The following is a 5903-nucleotide window of genomic DNA, read 5'->3' on the forward strand; positions in this document are numbered from 1 at the left end:
CCATGTTTTCAGTCATTGATTATCATATTTTTAACTTTCAGGACATGTTTCAATTTCTCTAAATCACAATAAAAAATATATTAATTTAATCGGTTGTGTTATTTTGCCGTTCATAACATTCCTCATATAGATGGTGTGTAATTTCTAAAAATCTATACAGACGGTATAAATCAAACCGAAATCAGTAAATTTGAATTTAATAACTAGAAATACACGCAGGCAAAAAAAAATTAACGCATTATATATTTACATTATGCAGGCATGAAAATGCTTTATCACTCAAAAGAACTAGGTCTGACTATTTTGGTTGGCCTAACACCATCAGCCTACTCACAGGCACTGTCCCACTACTGCACGATGCGGGAGCTTTTGCCTGCTGCGTTTCGCGCCCTGGGCCGGTTCGTCCCTCCTTAGTATTCGACCTGGCTGCAACGGTTGCAGCCATATCGACAACGAGCTTAACACGGACGCCCGATCGACATAGGACAACATGGGTTAAGAAACCCCAACCTCAAGTCATCCGCCAGCTCCGGCTCCCAAAGTAACTGGGTTACACGAACACGCCACGGTTCGCAGCCAGATGCCGAACCTTATTTAGCATATGTAATGCTCACATTCAACAAAAATTAACCGCGTTTTTACGGAATACGTTTTTTTAATCTGTATCGACGTGTTTTGAATACGAAAATTATGGATATTTTTATATATTACTCGCTTTCCGTGTTTCCAATCTTTAATTATCATGTTTTCGATTTTTAGATGTCTCGAGTTCGACTTCATTACATCACTAAAAAAAATTAATTAATTTAATCAGCATTGTGTTACTTTGTTGCTTATGATATTCCTTATGTGGATAGTGCGTAGTTTCTAGTAAAAATCAATAAGAAACTGTAAAGCTTCAAACTGATCTAAGGACGGGATAATACTATAAAAGTTTGGCAAAAAATTGAACCAATAAGAGTGTTACATCCGAGTGAATGTAATCAATAGATTTATTTGGTTATTTTTGTTTATTACACAAAAATAGGTCTCTCTCTCTAATTTTGTAATAATATATATATAAGTATATCCCTAACAGTATTTTTATTGTTGCTGAAAAAAATCACTGGGTCTGACTATTTTGGCTGGTTCAACGCCAGCAGCCTACTCACAGGCGCTGTCCCACTACTGCACGATGCGGGAACTTTAGCCTGCTGCGTTGCCGCCCTGGGCCGGTTCGTCCCTCCTTAGCATTCGACCTAGTCGCAACGGGCTCCCCCGTTGCAGCCATATCGACACTGCGCTTAGCATGGACGCCCGATCGACATAGGACAACATGGGCTAAGAAACCCCAACCTCAAGTCATCCGCCAGCTCCGGCTCCCAAAGTAACTGGGTTACACGAACACGCCACCGTTCGCAGCCGGTTGCCGAAGCTTATTCAGCGTATGTAATGCTCACATTGGACAAAAATTTATCCCACAACTTGTAATAATTTCTTCAGGGAAAATTCTTAATTTACATCAACGAATGCGAAAATAATATGCTTTTTTTAATGCTATTCGGTAACTTCATTATTGTAGGGGGAATGTGGATTCCGTTCGCAAGCCGGTTGCCAAAGCTTTTTTAATGTATGTAATGCTCACATTCAACACTTTTCACAGAATACGTATTTTTAGTCTGTATCGACGTGTTTTGAATACGAAAATAAGGTGGGTATTACACTATAAAATTTTGATAAAAGTTATTTTATCAAACTCCAAAGAAATGCAACCAATAATTGCATCGGCTACATTCTAGCAGACGCAACCAATAATCTTATTGGCTGCATTTTTCGAGTTTGATAAAAGAATTTTTATCAAAATTTGATAGTGCAATCCCGGTCTAATGTATATTTTTATATACTACTCGGCTTTCCATGTTTTCAATCTTTAGTTATCATGTTTTCGATTTTTAGATCTGTCATGTTCGACTTCATTAAATACAAATACAAATACAAATACAACGCCACAACAGGCAAAATGCCCAACGAGGTGGCCGAGAAAAACATGCCCATAAAAATATGGATGTCATATATTTAAAAAAAAAACAGCAACCCAATTAAAAATGCAATTAACACAAATTATAAACAATATATACACATGGTAAAATATTATACAATGCCCATAAAGAATACTTATGGTTGTCTGATTCTAAGTATGGGTAGCTTCTCGATTTACCCCAACATGTTTATCGTATTTCTTTTTAAACGTGTCAATTGTGTTACAATTTACTACGTCCGGGGGTAAGCTATTCCATTTATTAACAATCCTGTTAGAGAAAAATCCCCTGCGACACCATAGCCTTGCATTGTCCCTCACCAATCGATACTGGTGTCCCCTTGTAAAAGCAGTCGATTGGCGGTGTACTAAAAGTTCATGGTCCATCCTATCCATCCCATGGAAAATTTTGAACACTTCGATCATATCTCCTCGACACCTGCGTTCATCCAATGTGAACTTATTCAAAAAATGAAGTCTCTCTTCATAACTCAAGCCCTGTGTGCCAATAAGGACACGCGTAGCTCTTCTCTGCACCCCTTCAACCAAGTCTATGTCCCTCTGTATGTATGGTCTCCAAAACCTTACAGCATACTCCAGTCCAGGACGAACTAAGCCTCAAAAAAGCGGAAGAATGACTTTAGGAGAACGCGAAGAGACTTTTTTGAAAATGAGACCAAGCATTCTATTCGCTTTTTTGACCACCGCTGAACAATGTTCAGAAAACCTAAGCCGCTCGTCAATGAGAATTCCCAAATCGGTGACCCAAGTTGCATCCGGGATAGTGACACCATTCAACTCGTAAGAGAACCGTGGGTTGTTCGAACCAAAATGAGCGACCATGCACTTATCAACGCTAAACGTCATGCTCCATTCATTTGCCCATGCTCCAATCCTGTTTAAGTTGGTCTGGAGCAACTCCCTATCGTTTTGATTCCCGATTACCCCCATTAGCTTTACATCATCTGCGAATTTGCTAGTAATCCCATCGATACCCTGATCGAGTTTATCGATAAAAAGTGAAAAAAGTATGGGTCCAAGGACACTTCCTTGAGGAATTCCACTTGTGACGTCTGTTCAACCAGAGAATTCCCCGTTCACCATAACTCGTTGCGACCTATCACTACAAAAAATAAATTAATTTAATCAGCATTGTGTGTATGTGTTACTTTGTTTTTTATGATATTCCTTATCTAGATAGTTCATAGTTCCCAAAAATTAATAGCAAACTGTAAAGCTTCACATTGATATAAGGCCAAGATTACACTATAAAAGTAAGATATTTTACAAAACAAAAAAAAACCAATAAGCCTATTAGTTACATTTGCACGAATGTAACCGATCTTCTTATTGGTTAAATTTTTCAAGTTTTGTAAAAAACTTTATAAAACTTTTATGGTGTAATCCCGGCCTAAGGCCAGGTTTACGCTATAAAATTTTGTTTGATAAAAGTTATTTTATAAAACTTAAAAATGCAGCCAATAACAATGTCGGTTGTATTTGCGCGAATATAACCGGTACGATTATTGGTTGTATTTTTATCAAACTTTTATAGCAAAACCGGGATAACAGTATAAAAGTTTGATAAAAGATATTTCACAAAACTAAAATATTCAACCAATAAGCGTATCGATTGCATCCGAGTTAATGTAATCAATAGACTTATTTGGTAGTTTCATTTTTTTCGAGTGTTTTAAAAAATACCTTTCTTTTATAATAATTCATCTTTATATATATATATATATATATATGTTATATTAACAGTATTTTTATTATTTCTGAAAAAGAGCTGGGTCTGACTATTTTGGCTGGCTCAACACCAGCCTACTCACAAGCGCTGTCCCACTACTGCACGATGCGGGAACTTTTGCCAGCTGCGCTTCCACCCTGGGCCGGTTTGTTCCTCCTCAGCATTCGACCTGGTCGCAACGGGATTCCCCGTTGCAGCCATATCGACATCAATCTTAGTACTGACGCCCGATGGACATAGGCCCACAGGGTTAAAAAACCCAACCTCAAGTCATCCGACAGCTCCCGAAGACGCTGGGTTGCACGAACACGTCACTGCTCGCAGCCGGTTGCCAATGCTTACTGCTCACATTCGACAAAAAATTAATCTCGTTTTTACGGAATACGTATTTTTGATCTGTATCGACGTGTTTTGAATACGAAAATTATTGATATTTTTGTATATTACTCGCTTTCCGTGTTTTCAATATTTAATTATCATGTTTTCGATATTTAGATCTGTCATGTTCGACTTCATTAAATCACAACAAAAATTAAATTAATTTAATCAGCATTGTGGTACTTTGTTGCTTATGATATTCCTTATCTATATAGTGCGTAGTTTCTAAAAATCAATAAGAAACTGTAAATCTTCAAACTGATCTAAGGACGGGATAATACTATAAAAGTTTGGCAAAAGATATTTCACAAAACTTAACTATAATTCAACCAATAAACTTGTCCGTTACATCCGAGTGAATGTAATCAATAGACTTATTTGGTTGTTTTTTCAAGTTTTTTAAAAGATCTTTTTATAATATATAATAATAATTATATATATATATATATGCCTAACAGTATTTTTATTGTTGCTGAGAAAAAAAGAGCTGGGTCCGACTATTTCGGCTGGCTCAACCCCAGTAGCCTACTCACCGGCGCTGTCCCACTACTGCACGATGCGGGAACTTTTGCCTGCTGCGTTTCCGCCCTGGGCCGGTTCGCTCCTCCTTAGCGTTCGACCTGGTCACAACGGGCTCCCCCGTTGCAGCCATATCGACACCGAGCTTAGCATGGACGCCCGATCGCCATAGGACTACACGGGCTAAGAAACCCCAACCTCAAGTCATCCGCCAGCTCCGGCTCCCACAGTAACCGGGTTACACGAACACGCCACCATTCGCAGCCGGTTGCCGAAGCTTATTTAGCGTATGTAATGCTCACATTGGACAAAATTTTAGCCCGCAACTTGTAATAATTTCTTCACGGAAATTTACATCAACGAATGCGAAAATAATATACTTTTTTTAATGCTATTCGGTAACTTCGTTATTGTAGGGGCAATGTGGATTTTGCCAAAATTTTAATCACGGGAATATCGTGAATTTTGACTCACGCGTTGACTTTTTTTTTAAAAATCAGTGACTCGAAATAATTTCTTATTTCATTTTAGAAAAAAAAGCAATTTGTATGCCGATTGCCGATTTTGTATGCCGAATCCATTGATATCTTATAGGTAAGAATACAGCCTATTTTCGAGTCAGGACATAAGATTATTATTTTGGGTTACTGAATTTTTTTAATGTATAGTGTATTTGACATTCATAATTTTTGAGGGAAGATTTCTTCAGCCATGTAATAGGTCAGTTTGCGTATTGTTGCCACTTTTTTCATTATGTCCGAGTATCGGAACGGTATATATATGTAGGGGGTACGAACATAGTGCACGCTGGTTTTGAATTCCGAGAGTCGTCGCCATTAATGATATTAGATCCCTAAATTTTTTCTATCAAATCTGTAACGGCGCCGACTCGCAGAATCGCAAACCAGCACGCATTATGTTCGTACCATAACTTGTGATGGAAACGTAAATAGGTAACACTTTAATCACTTCACCTACAATCTTTTGGCAACAAATTTCGAGGAACTCTATTTGATGAAGCTGCAGTAAATCTAGTTATCTTTTCCTAACCTAACTGCGCGTTAGAAAAATTTAGAACGGAAAAATCAGAAGAAAAGGTAGAAAAAATATAAAGGGGAAAAACAGTATATAATAGAAATAAATAGATAAATAAGTTTTTAGTCTCTTTTCACCCCTCACTCTCTTATGTGCTCTCTTTCCCTCTTACATCTTTATAGTAGAAAGATGCATTCTATGTGT

At 37.7% G+C, this 5903-nt stretch overlaps 4 non-coding genes across 4 annotated transcripts; all 4 read right to left on the minus strand.

Moving 5' to 3' along the window:
• Positions 1-282: 282 nt before the first annotated feature.
• LOC149077145 (signal recognition particle RNA) lies at positions 283-577 on the minus strand. Its single transcript, XR_016194231.1, has one exon.
• Positions 578-1099: 522 nt separating this feature from the next.
• Positions 1100-1402, minus strand: LOC149077146 (signal recognition particle RNA). The gene has a single exon (XR_016194230.1).
• A 2398-nt stretch (positions 1403-3800) lies between these two features.
• Positions 3801-4092, minus strand: LOC149077147 (signal recognition particle RNA). The gene has a single exon (XR_016194232.1).
• Positions 4093-4626: 534 nt separating this feature from the next.
• Positions 4627-4929, minus strand: LOC149077148 (signal recognition particle RNA). The gene has a single exon (XR_016194226.1).
• Between the last annotated feature and the right edge of the window lie 974 nt (positions 4930-5903).

Source organism: Pholcus phalangioides, unplaced genomic scaffold, assembly GCF_987345545.1.
Source record: "Pholcus phalangioides strain wild (caught in Gottingen) unplaced genomic scaffold, Ppha-v1.0 ptg000015l_1, whole genome shotgun sequence".
Lineage (NCBI taxonomy): Eukaryota > Metazoa > Arthropoda > Arachnida > Araneae > Pholcidae > Pholcus > Pholcus phalangioides.